General features: G+C 37.3%; 1 protein-coding gene and 1 long non-coding RNA gene across 2 annotated transcripts in view; both read left to right on the top strand.

Annotated features, from left to right (window-relative positions):
- The window catches only part of LOC109975379 (trichohyalin-like), a 201578-nt gene that overhangs the window by 113214 nt on the left and 71845 nt on the right, over nucleotides 1–16519 (top strand). The gene's annotated exons all lie outside the window — the stretch shown is intronic.
- Nucleotides 9694–13362, top strand: LOC114917758 (uncharacterized). Its single transcript, XR_010669070.1, has 4 exons — nucleotides 9694–9912; nucleotides 10398–10439; nucleotides 11491–11552; nucleotides 11982–13362. It is a non-coding gene; the product is annotated as an uncharacterized lncRNA (long non-coding RNA).

Raw genomic sequence — 16519 nt, 5'->3', positions numbered from 1 at the left:
ACATATCTGAGGAATCAACATTATGAATTGATCAAACATATCATTATTAGGAAAATCCTAATCTGCATTTCTATAATCAGTTTTATTTATAGCTGCAGATTGTCAATCCCTCCCTACTCCCTGTTTCCCGTGGCGACCAAACCCCCCCTCCCCCTCCCCCGTAAGATCTCTAACTATAAACACAAGTTCTGGAAAATATTCTACAATTCAACTAACCTAGTTAGAAAGTCGCACTCCCCTGACTACATTATTTTACATATTGCATATGTGATGTAATTGCATCTGTATATGGATGCATGTATTCACACATACATGTTCATACACTCAAAACACATTTCTCTACACATTCAAAATAAAATCCACATATGTCAACAGAGGTAACAGTTTATGAATTGAGGTGTATTAAGTCTTTTGGGAAATGTAGAAAACACCAAGTATTAAAGGGTAATTCATCACATTAACATTCACTTGTTTCTCAATAATACACAGTTCTTTTACTTATTGGTAGTTAATAATGCTTCAATTATAGTTAAAATCAACGTCCAAGATGATATGGTGTTTCTATTGGCACCATGGATTTTGGCTACAGAAAGTTCCATGTTAACTACCTCAAGATAAGTATTAATCCACTGTGATATTGAGAGAACATGTGAAAGTTGCCAGCGGAGAGCCAACATCTTTCTTGCGGCAGTAAGTCCAGCTAACATTATGCGTTTTTGTGAGTATGCAAGTTGTAGGGTAGTCTTGTGTGAGTGCAAAGGTATATCACAATTTAAGATTCTAGATAAAATAAGGCCAACTTGTCTCCAAAATTTTAGGATAGGATAGGATAATACTTTATTGATCCCCAGAGGGGAAATTCGGGTGTTACAGCAGCACAGACAAGAAAGCTCAAAAATACACATTAAACAGAATAGATAAGATAAGAACATTTTGCTACATGCATTCCCAAGACATGTGCATAAATGAGCCAACATGAGTATCTGGGCAGAGATCACAACTTGATAAAGAAGACAGTTTCACAAGGTAACGTTTCCTGGGTGTAAGATAGGTTCTGTGAATGAAGTTAAGGTGTATTAGTTGGAGGTTTGGGTTTTTGGAAGAGTCAACGATAGTTCCCCATATCTTTTTCTAACTATCATCCTCCAAAGCTACCTCCAGTTCCCTAGACCACACTTGTTGGATGTACATGGATGTACACACTTGTATGGATGCTCTCCCACACTGGAGATGCAAATGGAACAGACCCAGTTAGAAGGGAATTATTATGAAATATAGGGCTGTGTGCCACTTCTGACTTGTTTTCGATTCTCTTTCTGTTTTGCGCCATATTGATAGGACTAAGATGGAGTTTGGCATGTTTTAGTGGTATGGCAGAGTAAACTAAATCCTTTAATCTATGAGGATGGGCTATGTATTCCTCTATAGGTTTCCATGACACCACAGCATCAGGGTTAAACCAGGATGAGATAGGCCTTAGGACAAATGACCAGGAATAGTATTTAAAATTTGGAACGGAGAGACCTCCTGATGATTTATGACGTTGCAGTGTGAATAACTTAACACAGGGTCGCTTCCCTCCCCAAATGAATTTAGTCACAAGTGACTGAATCTTGTCCTAGTATGTCCAGTAGTGGTGGTAATGGCAACATGGAGGAAAAGAAGTTTACCCGTGGTAGGATGTCCATTTTTACTATGGAGACGTGAGCCTGAAGAGAAATGGGGAATTTGACCCATCTATCTAGATCGACAGTTATACATTTATAATTATCCCAATAGTTGTTTGTCATAATGCTATTAAGAGAAGGAGAAATGACCTCTCCCAGATATTTAAATTGTTTGACCATAGGAACTAGTGCTGGTAAGGAAGATGGGTCTAAGTAGGAATCAAGGTAATGAAGCCCTTAAAGACCAAAGACCTTACATTTTTGACTGAAACATCAACACCTCCTCTCTACTTTGATCCTTTGTGTCATTCATGGAATAAAGAAACAACACAGTGTTTAATGTGTTGCTCAGTGTCTGCTTTGCTCTTCATATTTCATTTGTAATAAAGAAACATCATCAATGTGTCTCTTGTTGCAGGTATCAAAGATGGCAACACCTGCAGAAACAGAGGGAACGTCTTCGAGCGCGAGAAGAACGTTTTTCGGCCCTTCTCCCACCTGATTGGTGAGTAAAATGTATTTACAACATATACAGTATGTATTCTTTCAGATGAAGCTATGATCATCATTTAAATGTTTTTTTTCTTCAGAAAGGTAAATTGATTTTTGTTTTCACATATTTATAAAATTATTGTTCCTGCTGGTTCAGAAATATCTCATAAAAAAAACTCAGGTTTGATTTCCATATGAGAAGCTGGGTTAATCATTCAGAGTGAACCAGATCAAGTCTGACTGGATTAATCTTGAAGTTTTTCATCTGTTGTTGTGGTTTGATATCTAACTATCTAATCTTTCTCTCTTTTTCAGCTTTCTCAGTGATGACGACCAATCGACACGTTCATCTGATCCATCCCTCCACAGTGATCGGTCAACAGGAAAAATAATTGATTTTAAAAAATCTGACAAAAGCAAGCGAGCCAGGTAAGTGTTTTTAACAATAAATCCTGACAGTCATGTTTGTACACACACACACACACACACACACACACACACACACACACACACACACTGAGTCTGTTTTGCTGCATGTTGAAAAAACAAATACAATCTCATGTTGAGTCGATCATGTTTGCACTCTGAAAACTTTCATCTGTCTTTATTATTTTCACAACAGGTTTGTTTTTCTAACTTTTTTTGCATCCTTCCAATCCGTGTTCAGGATCAGTTTCTGTGTGTAAATTGGTGGTGTTCCTTTAATGTGTAGTTTCAGTATAGCTAGCAGCGTATCAAACTCTGACATCCTGAAATACACCTGAAGTGATGCTGATCATTCTGCAGCTCTTTTATCAACAGGGGAAACTCTCCTGGCTCTTGTCTTGTTTTCAGGAGTGGGTGGACCCAGAGGTTTTTATTTATTTATTTTTTAAGGACTGAAAGAATCACAAAGTCATCCTCACGGCTCGATGACTCCATTCTGTCTCACACTGACAATCTTCAGAATGAAGAGAAGAATGAACACATCTGAGTCAGAGTGTGAGGTTCCTGTGTAACGTTTTGATCGGATTACAGATCTGAAAAACACATTTTAAAAAAACAGACTCAGTGTGCAAAGACCTTAAAGATGAAACAACCCCCATGGTTGATGTAAAGCAAACGCCATGCTCCTGTTTAAAAGATGTTGAAGTGATGTTGAGTTTTCAAGTGAAATGTTTGACTGAAACATCAACACCTCCTCTCTACTTTGATCCTTTGTGTCATTCATGGAATAAAGAAACAACACAGTGTTTAATGTGTTGCTCAGTGTCTGCTTTGCTCTTCATATTTCATTTGTAATAAAGAAACATCATCAGTGTGTCTCTTGTTGCAGGGATCAAAGATGGCAAAGCCTGCAGAAACAGAGGGATCATCTTCAAATCCTAAGAAGATGTTTTGGCTGACCTCTCACCTGATTGGTGAGTAAAATGTATTTACAACATATACAGTATGTATTCTTTCAGATGAAGCTATGAACATCATTTAAATGTTCTTAAGGTAAATGGATCTTTGTTGTCATGTCTCTATTGTTCATGAATGAATGTTTATTTCATATTTTGATAATTACATTTTGTAAATCAACATTTTAGAGCCGGACCGTCTTCTCCTTCAGAGAAAATGACATGTTGCTTTATTAATGAACATTTTGGTCAACGACACAAAGTATAAATAACATGTTTCTTCTTTTTTTTTTACACTTACTTTGATCATATTAAAAAAATGAGCTGCTTTTGATTTGAATGTTTATTTTGATGAAGAATAATCATACAATACTTATTACTCCATGCAGGATGAAGAGGAGGAAGAGGAGACTAAATCAGTGATCTAAAAGTCTGAACTTTGTGTCTGGACTTTGGGCTGACTGGTTGTTTGAAAACCATGTTGAGTATAATGATCTGTAGCTCTTTTTGTGACAGCTTGATTTGGATACTTATGGATAAAACAAATGTAAATGATAAGATTTGTTAGTGACATAAGATGATGAAGTCAACTCGGCCTTAAAAACAACTGTTGTTTTCTATTATCTTACTGTCATCTGTGTACTCATTCTTTCATTTTCTCTGCTGGGATTCTTTTGATTGATTGAAGTCTTTTTTCAAATTTGTATTTTCTTTTTTCCCCCCTTTGTTTCAGGATAAAAAAACAAACAAAACAGATCCACAAAAAGAAAAGTAAATAAGACAACAGAACATTTGAATTTCATGTTCGTAAAGAAGTGGGAAGAAGTGTGAATTTATAGAATCCCACCCCCTCTCCGTTAATCTGTAGTTAATAGTTGAACAGGCTTCCTTATTTAATCTTCATTTACGAATAAATAAATAACGAATCTGCAATACACATTTATATATATAAACCAATAAACATACAAAATATATAAATTAAATACAAACGTGTTTCTGCAAAATATAATTTCATCTATCATCCATTAAAAAAAGATAAGGACAGCACTCCAAATTTGTGTATTTAATTGCCAAACGAACGTTTCGAGCCGACGCTCTTCTTCAGCGTGTAACAGGCAATTTTTCAACCATGCACAGGTGTAATCAATTTGTACTTGTCCAAGATGGGCACACCTCCATCGCAGTAGAGAGTCTATCATTTTCTGTCTATCATTTATCAACCATTGACATATTTTAACATGTATTGATTTCTTTTATCTTCTATATTCATGTTCTTCTCCCTTAATTAATGATATACAGTTTGTAGTAATACATTTAAGTTAGTGTTTTTTCTCCATTACCTATTTACCCTTCACCATACCTGTCAACATATTTACATATATACCTTCATTCCTTTTAGAAAAACAAACAGAAAAGAAAAATGAACAACCGTTATAATCACCATCATAACCACGCAGCAAATTTTAAGTCCCTTCTGCATCCTTATACTTTCTGAAAATGTTTTTATTTTTTTGTACATGTTTTAAAAGTTGTTTGTGCTTGGACATGGCTTCAGCTCCACATTTAAACTGTTACAAAGTTTTATGCCAACAATAGAAACAGAAAAACTTCTGAATGTTGTGCGTGTGGCCAGAATTTTGAGATTCAGTTGTCTCCATATTGTAACCCCCCTCTCTATCAAAGAATAGTTTTGGGATATTTGCTGGTAGTAAATAGTTTTTTTTCTTTGTACAGTATTTGTGCTATTTGAAATTCTGTGAGTTTGAGTGTTTTTGACTGCAAGAATAATGAGTGAGTGTGATCCCGATATCCAGCATTATGAACGAAGCCTATGGCTCTTTTCTGAAGTACGGAGAGTGAGTGCGCTTAACTTTTATATGTGTTGCCCCGAACCTCCTCACAGTAACTTAAATATGGTAAAACAAGTGTACTGTAGAGGGTATGGAGAGATTTGTGATTTATTTATCTATTGTTACCCCAACAAATGTGTATACATAAACTCTTTCAATGCTGACACCATCTATTTGTAGCTGTATTTTTGTGTCTGCTTCATAATTACCAAATAAAATAATTTTTATGTGATTCAAATTTAATGACAATTTATTTCTATCAAAGCACTTTTTTAATTGTTGCCATTTCTGTTGTAATAACCTCTAATAATTGTAGATTCTCACCTGAACAAAGAATATTGTTATCATCTGCAAATAAGACCAGCTTCAGTTTATTAGAGACTTTACATACAGTATGTCATTAATGTATAAAATAAACAGATTAGGACCCAACACTGACCCCTGGGGGATGCCACAAGCAATGTCCAAGCACGATGATTAAAACTCCCCCAACTTCACAAATTGTTGCCTACGATACGATCCCCCCTGATGCCACATCGTTCTAGTTTATTGATCAGTATTTCATGATTTATTGTGTCAAATGCTTATTTGTGGTCCAAAAATACCCCAACTGCTTTGTGATTTCCTCTTGATTCTATTAATGCGAATGATGTTGAATGGTTTGTCTGAATCTGTATTGTACGGTGGCTGGGAAGTACAAACCAAAAGACAAATTCACTCTATGGAAAACATTTTATAAAACAAAGATACAAAAGCAAAACACCTTTTACCAAGGACACAAATTATTTACATTTCAGAAAACAAATTTAAAAGGTGTCAAACACTTTTACGAGCGCTGAGAGGAATTTACAAATGCCAGAATCTTGACGGAAAGGGAATGTACCAAATGCCAGAAGCGGTCACTTAACCTGTTTTCACATATGCAGACTATTCCTGTATCACAATGTCAACTAAAGAGTGAGAACAACATACTGACGAACAGAAAACTTAATGCAGTCGTTTAATTACCTGCATGGAGATCGTACGGTGTATACACTTTATGCACCGTGCAGCAGTCACAGTATACACGTCACTCCCCCCTCCCATTGGCTCGAGGTGAATTCTCCAGAGAATATCCTGCTGCGTTCTCACATCAGCTGACTTGGATTTGCTGTGGAAAAAAATACTATGGTGTGTGGCAGGAGAAACTCCGGGTGAAGTCTGAATGAAAAATTTGGTTGTTTGCGTTCACACACGCAGCTCCTCCTGGAAATATCCAGATTTTTTTTTTAGAATTTTTCTGAAAGTGTGTAAGCCTTTTCCTGTCTCTCTTCAGCTGTCCTATCAAATAAAGGTAAATATGGCCCAATAGACTGCGTTAAACTTTGTTTTGTCCTTTGTGAAAGTGTTTTCCTTTTGTAATTTTTATTTCATAAAATGTTTTCCAAAATTTAAATTTGTCTCCAGCTTTGTAAAAGTATTTCACACTTACTTTTTCAAGTAAGCAACAGCCAAATAAGTGTGAAGTATAGCTGTATTAAGTGGCATAAATGAAGAAGGAAAAACAAACAAAAGAATGGATAGGTATAGGTAGTGCTAGTAGACTAAATTACCTCAAAACTGTACTACAGTTCAGTATTTAATTAATGTTAATTTAGTTTATAGTTAGATTTATCAATAGCTGGATAAATACACAATACGTGAACCAAAGCGGAACAAATACATTACAAATAAACCAGAGGAAAGATATTTTATTATGAGTATTTATTCCATAATCCTGTCCTGTCCAGCATCAAACGCACTGTTTTGAGTTTTTGCCTGTTGCCTCTGTACTTCTGCCTGGTTATCCTCATTTTTGGTTTTGACCTCTGGGACGGACTGAGTTTTGCTCTTCCTGAAAACTTCAGTAAACTCTCAGTTGGTGCCTTACTCCTGCCTCTGCCCTGTGATTCTGCGTGTGGGTCTTCTCTGATTTGTAATAGAAGTCAAAAGTTCCTGCAGTGTTTGGGATGATCTGAATCACTATCATTGTAAGGTACACAGCATGAATATGTCACTTAAAATGTGAACTTAAATTCAACTGTTAGTCTAAGACCTATAGGAGAGAAAAAGCATACTATTACCAAATGCAATGCTTTGTTTTCGAGGCTTTTTATGCCTTTATTTTCACGACAGGACAGTGGATAGAGTCAGAAATCTTTGGTGTCGGAAACATAGGAAAAACGTGTTTCCGAGTTGTAAAATGCTCATGATGGGCAAAATATGTTTGTTAATGTTGACATACTTTTTATTTTTTGCCTGGTTTCTTCTTATTACGAGATAAAGATCTTGTTATTACCTCGTTTACCTTCATTCTCGTTCCTAAAAACAATTGTTGGGTTTGTTGCCCTGAGCTCAGGCTCACAGGCTAGGCTGCCAGTCCGCGGTAGCACCCAGTGGCTTCAAGATGGACATTACTGAGCTGGATAGTTGTCGTGGGTGCTTTTTACTGAGGAGGCTAAGATGGAGGGTCCATTATAGTTTGTGTTTTTGAAATTTGTTTCCTTTACAGTGAGGGCAAAGCGTTACGCAGCCTGGCAGCTTAGCCTGTGAGCCTGAGCTCAGGGCAACAAACCCCACCGTGTTTGCAGCTCGTCAGACACATTTGAAGATATGTGTGCGCATTTGTGGATTTTGCACGGCAGGAGTTGTAATGTTTGTAAAACCCCGAGATGAAGCAGGCGGACAACGACGTAGCAATGTATAGGCTTTAATCCAGAGGCTGCCGGTTACATGCACAAACAGTGACTAACTAACCATGACTGAGCTACATGACTGCTCTATATAAATGTGTCACCCATAGATGGCGTTGTTGCTTCACTTAAAGCTGCCATCAACATTTCAGGAGTGTTGTAAAATGTATGTAAAATGACAGCCAATGGAGAGGCCCGCCTCAGTTGTAAGAGGTCATTTGTGTATTTTCAGGATTTACAGCTGAAAAAGTTCACTGCTATTAATAAATAAGTAAACATTTAGAAATTGGTCTACAGATTTGCAGATTAGTACACGCATTTGTGGATTTTTCTTTTTTTTACACATTTGTGGATCTGTGTGTGCATTTGTGGATCTCTATTTACACATTTGTGGATCTCTATTTACACATTTGTGGATCTCTATTTACACATTTGTGGATCTGTACGAATATTCAAATAGTTTTGACATAACAATCCTCCAAAATACGAAGAGTTGCTCTTAGTGACCAAATTTTAAGACAATTTGGAGAATCATGACATTTTCTAAGAATTTTCCCTTAAAGTTAAGACAAGATCCTTGTAAAAGAGTTGCCCTGAGAATGTTCCTAAACTAAAAATCCTTCCTAGGATCTTTTACGCTAATGCTCTGAGAGGAGAGGGATTTTGAATACAGGCCTATGCTTTTATTGTAAGGTTGACGAGCAGATTGGAAACAGGTGTGTCTCGTCTGCACATACAGAATCCATACTGTTTTTATTTATATTATATTATACCGTTTTTATTTATGTTATATTATTATTATATTATACCGTTTTTATTTATATGATATTATTATTATTATATTATACCGTTTTTATTTATATTATATTATTATTATATTATACTGTTTTATTTTTTGTAAATGCTTAGTTTTATTTATTTTTTTGATATACTTAATTAATCCCTGAGGTTTCACACTCTGATATTTATAGGGACATGCTTCTCACACACATGCACAAACAGGACCTGTGGACATGCATTGGTGGAAAGATGTCAGAGTGGGGCTGCTACAAGCTGCTAAGCAGAGAGTGCATCAGAGCAGTTGGGGGTTCGGTGCCTTGCTCAAGGGCACCTTGGCAGTGCTCAGGAAGCGATCTGGCACCTCTCCAGCTACCAGACAAACTTCCAGATTTGGTCCGCACCGGGACTTGAACAGGCGACCCTCCGGTTCCCAACCTAAGCCCCTACAGACTGAGTTACTGCTGCCCCCATTTTGTTGGTCTCTGTATCGTAAATCTTTCAGAGAACATATCAAGCTACTTTTTTTTTTTATGAACCTTAGACATATTATGTGAGTCAGTGAAAAAAGTTTTAACTTGTGCGGTCAGTAAGTTTATCCAGAATTGAAACTGAAATACCCGAGACAACATGTAATGACAGGCCGAGTGTCACTTTGTACATTTGTGTCAGAGACAAAAGCTAAAGACATTTTCTCTATGATTTTATTTTAGGTCTTTTTTTTTACACAATACTGTTTCTGTTATGTTTTTGGTAAAGTTGTTTTAAATTTTAGTTTCAGTTAATGAAAATGTTTTTTACACTTGAGTTTTTGTTATTTGTTTGATTTCGTTAACAATCCTAACCTTGGAATGAACACAATCAACTTTTACTGGACTGATTCCTAATTTGTACTTTTCAGCATTTGTTGGGTCTGGATGTTTAACATTGCAATCTTCAAACTGTCTTACAGTTACATGTAGTCTTACACTGACCTGAACCACTGCATGATGTCAACTGTCGGGTCCTTCAAAGAAAAAAGATCATCTCTAAGGTAAGATTTAATCAACCTTTAAATGTCATTGCAATTATTACACAACACACACACACACACACACACACACACACACACACACACACACACACACACACACACACACACACACCCTGGTCCCCTGAGACATGTTTGCGTCTCGTTATCATCTGACTGTAAAGACTTTATATCATAAATTAAAGGTTACATATTTAAAATACACTTTAACAAGTGTTTCTAACAGTAATATGTGTCGCTAGTCTGTCTCCAAACCCCCCAATATTAAGAATAAAGGGAGAAGTTCATCCTCTCCGTCTTTAGCTGCTCCACTTTTCAGAAAATGTGTTCTAACAGGCTGTTTGGAGATTTTCCCTTCATGACATCACAAAGGGCAGTAACCCCTCCCCCATGTGGGTAGGGGAATAGGATAAAGGTAGACCGATGTAAATAATTTTCTAATATCTAACGATCTAATCTCTCTCCCTCTCTCCTCCCAACAAACTTAGGCACAAGAGAAACCTTTCATCTGATCGACACATGGATTTCAGGTAAGATTTTCTCAACATTCAAATGTCTCTGGAATTAGTACACATTTTTGCATGCACATGCATACATTATCATGCACACACACACACACACACACAGTGAGGCTTAAAGGTCCTATATTATGCTGTTTCTGGTTTTATATGCTCTTTAGTGTGTTTTCCAAGTGTCCTGTGCATGTTTAGGCACATCTATGTGCAAAAATTCAAAGTCTGCGGAAACACGGCTTCTCCTACCTCCTCCTGTTAGCTGTAGCATTAGTTGCATGTAACACTCAGTTCTAGCCCCCCTCGAAAAATTTTTGTCAGTGTGACGTCTTGTCAGTGTGATGTCACTGATCTAAGCCCATTGGCTCGTTGTGGCCCAGCAGCTCATGTTGCACGCCCGTTAACTTCTGTAGCAACGCCCACGATATGCCGTAGCCTGCAGTAGCACAGTAGTGCTAACGTGCTAATGTTTTTGCAGAGCCGACAGGCCGACCAATCAGATCAGACTTGGCACACGTGGGGACTCTGAACGTGGGTGCTTCAGAGCCTTAGAGAGAGAGTCAGAAGCGAGCCGGTGCATGGAGCAGCAGAACATGAAAACAGACACTTTTTCCAACTTTAGATATTGTGAACATACTTTAGTAGATACAGAGATTAAATATATGAACCACAAAAAGAACATAATATGACCTCTTTAAATATAAACTTCCTGGTTGATATTAAAACGGGAAATTTGCTGCTGGGAAATTGTTTTAGAGACGATATGTTGTTGTAGGGACTACTTGTTAACAAAACTTGACTGTCCATGCTGTCCTGTCTGGATCAGAAAACATTTTGTACCAACTTCAACTTCATGGGGAAATTTGCTTTGCAGCCAAGTAACTCAATAAAACATACAAAACTTAAAGACACAGGCTCACTTACAAGAAACATTAAGATGTACAGATACAAGAAAACAGACAAACAGTATTAATAACACCTGTTGCTTTGTTCAACAACCTGTCATCATTTTCATGTGTATTTTCACTCTGATGAAGTTTAATCACACAGTGCTTGTTACTTGATGCAGGATGGAGAGGGAGGAGGAGGACAGCGTCGGGGCAGATGATTGGACCCAGGCATCAAACAGAGGTAAGTGGAATCTGTGTCATTCAGATGTCTTTTATCCCCTCATATATTCAGACGAAGCTGGCGTGCTCACTGTGTACCGGGTATTACTCGGTAGTGGGGACACATTGCAGGAAAAACGCCAACCACGGACCCTGCTGCAGCTTTTTGAACATGGTGCCCTGCTGTCTTTATTCCTGCTAATAAAAAGTATTGTTTTTCTAATAAAGTTTCATCAGTTATGAGTGACTGTTTGAGACACCGCTTGGATTATTTGTAAGAGGTCACCACCATCTTGCAGCTTTTTTGTCATTTATACATCTTGTAGAAATCGTGTTGTGCATCCTTTTTTCACTATGAACAGATGTTATGAACCAAAAGATTATACAACTCTAAATGGACCTTTTAGTAGTACTGTCTGTAATTGAAGTTCTGTCTATGGGTTTTTATCAGGAAAGGGGCCTGGTCGAGTCTCCCTACATCCCAGAAGTTTGCTGGAGTTGGGATCTAAACATCATTGAGTGACGGCACATTCATCATCATCTATCTTTAATCATGAAACATTTAAAATAATGAAAGATTTTTTTAAAATCTTTCTGTTCAAGCTGTTTATACCAGATGACACGCTGGCTGGCTTCTACCTTTAACATCAGATGCAACAACTGTTTTGTTGTTGTTGTGTTTTGATTAATGTGAAAGAAAAGCATTTATTGGATCTTGTTACATTTATGTACAAACTTTTCAGTCTGCATTTACAAACTGTCTGTCTTGGGTGAACCTCACTGCATTTGTGTTTGGGAATTTTGAGACTCCCCTGTCGTGATTCAAATTCACAAATACATTTTTTTCAGCAGAGAAATGTCTGCAGCCAATCAGATGTCTCCTTCCTATTAGTGCTGGGCGATATATCGTGAAGCTCGATTCGATCGATATTTAATTAATGCTTGATATGGAAAAGGGAACATCGATTTTATTTTTAAACTACTTCCAAGTTTTCTTTCTTGCTTCTTTTGTCGAAGATTTCGTTGCTCCGTGAGATTTCCGCAGCAGTGCTTGTTGCGCGGAGACGAAAGGGCAGAGGAGACTTCACTCCTGCCGCTGAGTAGCCCAGCTCTTAAAAGCGACCAACACGGAGGAGAAAGATGCGAGCGAGGCCGAATTACTTCCAAAAAAAGGCTCATAACGCAGGGCTCGACATTATAATTGGCCCGCTGGCCCGGATGAATGATTGACAGAGTCCAGCTGATTGCACGTTCAGCTGGCGGCTTCACTGCGTTTGGTAAAACGGTTTTAAAACCATCAGATCCCGACAAAAGCCGAGCTTAAATCAGCATTCAAGGAATAAAAATCACCGGAAAAGTCGAGAGTGACAGCAGGGCGAAAACAGAACGGAGAAAAGTTAGATCCACAGTGACAGACAGCTGGAGGAGCTGGAACACGTTAAAGTTGAAGACTAGATCCTGGTAAAGATCAAAGTTATTCACAAAGCACCTTAGCCCTGAAGAGAGCTCCTAAAGATCTAAAGATGAAGAGTTTCTCACAGAGAAGAAAGAAGGAGAGATTCCAGATCTATCACAGCCTCATATTAATATCAGATTAAGTAGACTCTTACAGCATGGTGAATAAACATGAGCACATAGATATAAGAAAAATACAAGTTTAAATATTTAATAAAAGTTGTTATTGACTTTTGCATCAGAATGGTTCAGGAGTAAATTGGTGACTGTTATTTTTCTAATCAAAGGTAATGTTCCTGAGCCAGTGATCACAGTGGTCAGGTCAGTGATATTTTCTTTTTATACAGTGGAGATTCAGTTTTATAGGCTACATTTATAAACTTACGATAAATGGATATATACGATACTATACGATAAATATCGAATATCGACATAAGGCAAAAAAATATTGTGATATCAAATTTAGGCCATATCGCCCAGCACTACTTCCTATTCAGCCAATCAAGACATACCCACCTTTATTTCAATAGAGGAACGATAAACCACTTTCCATGGTTTTTTTCAAACAATGCTAAACTTGAGAGGATACTTTTCAAGGCGGCTTCAGGTGTAAATGTTAATCAAATATTTTGGCTATGTCATCTCTCCTTTTGTATAAAGGTATATACACCTGTAGGAGCCATCATATGTATGTTTTATCTCTGCTTTGCTCCTAATAGGTCATTTGCAGTGGGGTGGTCTTACCTTGTAATTATATAAATAAGATGTGTGGTGAGAGAGTTTGAATATTTTCTGTTGACCGTCACCTCTTTTGTTTAATAAATCAACAATACCATCTGTTAAGCCAAGTAATGTATTTCATTAATTGTATGTTGTTTTTTTTTAATTTTCAAACAACATCCGCTCATTAACTTGATTATATCGTCGTTTCTACTGATGACACTTTTCATAAGCACACAAAGCAACAAACATGGACGCTAGAAGACGTAGCACAGAGCTCCTTTGTGCTTCAGCGGCAGAATGAAGAACATCAGGTATGTAGTTTACATTTTTATTCATTTGAGGGGTGTGGTTTAAGAAGAACAGGGGTGAGACTACGCTGCCTTGATGTGCTCCTCGGAAAACGTTTACGAGTTATGAGCATGTGAATGGCTGTTACTAACCTCAAGTTGAAATCATGAAACCAAGGTGTTCTTTGAGCTACAGGTATTCATGAGCATGTCCATGTCATCAATCATGCTGTGAGAACTAAACAAAATATACAAAGCATAAAATAAGAGAGCATCAAAAACATGTCACAAACACAAATTGACATATTTACACAATGTAGCTTTTTAAACACGGACTACAATGGCAGGCTGTCATTCATGCTATCATGATTGCCACTAGTTTAGCCTGTTAGCCATTAGCTTTACTATTAACATATTAGCCATTAGCTTCAGGTAGGCTATAATATAGAAACAACAACCAGAACACAACAGTTCACCTCATGGGCTGCATCAACCGAAAGGGGGGTAAAGGAAACTTCACTCATGGGTCAGTCTTCTCTTTATTAAACTTTTGAATGATACACAGAACCACTCTCAAACATCCTCCTGTGATCAACCTGCCACGTGCTCTGCCTCTCCTGGCCAGGTGAGGAACACAACTCATAATAATGTCCCGCCCCCAACCACAGAAATAACAGAAAGCTCCTCTTATAGAGATATTCTTGATTATATTAATGTTTTATAATGAAAATATTGTTTTATTAAAAATGTATATTATTGTTATATTTAACTCAAAATGAAGAACTTAAAGTGTGCAGGCCTAACTGATCCTGATGACAGCTATAAGGGCCATTAAAAGTCTTAATGAGGAGTGGGAAATGTCGATTATATCCAAGTTGTGAAGTTGTGATGTTTTAAGTCCTACATTGTAAAACTGTATCAGCACAATCAAAGCTAGTGAAATAAGTGGAATCATTAACACTGTTACACTAACATCACATTATCCATGCACTACATCTCTTTATTCTATTCTTTCTATTTCAGTATTCATCCAGTTCTGGTTACTTTATTCCTGATGTTTCTTATCCATCATTGCACTACGGTCACTTTATTTATCTCATTTTTACCTTTACAGTTATATTGTATATATTAGTTCTGTTGTTCCATTATTCACCTTATTAACTTATCATTTAGTATTTAGCCTATATAACTGCTCCATAAGTTTCTTCATCTGGTACAGATAAGCCACGCTCCAACTGATGTTTGACCAATATTTATTATTTTCCTTTTGTCAGCAAACACCGTGAAAAACTAAAATGAAGTAAATAAAGACACAAGCATTTATGAGCACGGATGACTATACAAAAGCTAAACAAAATGTCCTTTACAAATAAAAATACAATTACATACCGTGTGCGCCTTCTAACCAGAAATGTTTAGGCTTTGCAGTCTTTTAAAGTTCTTCACAGACGCGTCTCCTTCATCTGTGTCCTACCGTTGGTACTAGCATCTGGCAGCACGTTTTTATTGCTCTATTTAAACATGTGAACACTGCATGCTGAACACTCAGCGCAATACACAATTAGACCAGTAGGTGTCAGTAACAGAGCATAGAATCTGAAGACATTTCAAAATAAAACATTTTCTCTGTAATTACAACAAATCCTGTTCAAAGAAATATAATGTTCTGCGACAGCTACACTGCCACCAAAATTACAAAGATTTATATTCATCATATGTCTCAACCAAACATTTAAATCAAGTAATTTTCGATGAATTAACAATCAATCTTCAAGTCATTAGAGCTTCAATGACATTAATAATATTGACTCTCAACCCAACAAACTATACTCCTTTTTGTATTTATTTTGTCTAATTTTAGTAGTATTTCACTTGTAGTTTAGGATTCATCCTCAACTAGAACCACTAGTTTTTGAACTGGCCGTTCAAGAAAAGAAAGTGGCTTCAAAAGTTCACCTTTCTTTCCTAAATCTCTCTTTCCTATTTGGATTTTAACCTTTCGCACAAGACCATCATCATCTTCCCTTGTCTCAACTACTCTGGCTAGTTTCCACTCATTTCTTGGAGTATTGTCATCTTTAACAATCACTACATCCCCAACTCGTACATTTCTTTTGGGCGCATGCCACTGTTGTCTTAGGCATATGTTGGTCAAGTATTCCTTGCGCCACCTGCTCCAGAATTGTTCTGTCAGATATTGCACTCTCCGCCATCTTTTCCTGGCGTACAAATCTTCTCTGACAAAATTGCCAGGAGGCGGCAGGGGAAGAGATGTCTTCATCGTGAGTAAATGATTAGGCGTCAAAGGCTCAACACTTTTGGGGTCACTGATTGTATCTGTGGTTAGTGGGCGATTGTTCACAATCGACATGGCTTCATAGAAGAATGTTCTCAGTGAAGAGTCATCTAGCCTTCCTGTGACTTGTGCCAGGACAGACCTCATTACACTCCTGACTGTCCGGATCTGGCGTTCCCAAACACCACCCATGTGGCTTGCTTCAGGAACATTCATTAGGAAGTCGCA

Source organism: Labrus bergylta, chromosome 18 (assembly GCF_963930695.1).
Source record: "Labrus bergylta chromosome 18, fLabBer1.1, whole genome shotgun sequence".
Taxonomy (NCBI): domain Eukaryota; kingdom Metazoa; phylum Chordata; class Actinopteri; order Labriformes; family Labridae; genus Labrus; species Labrus bergylta.
Note: the sequence above shows the minus strand (reverse complement) of the source record. Positions and strands in the feature narration are given on the sequence as shown.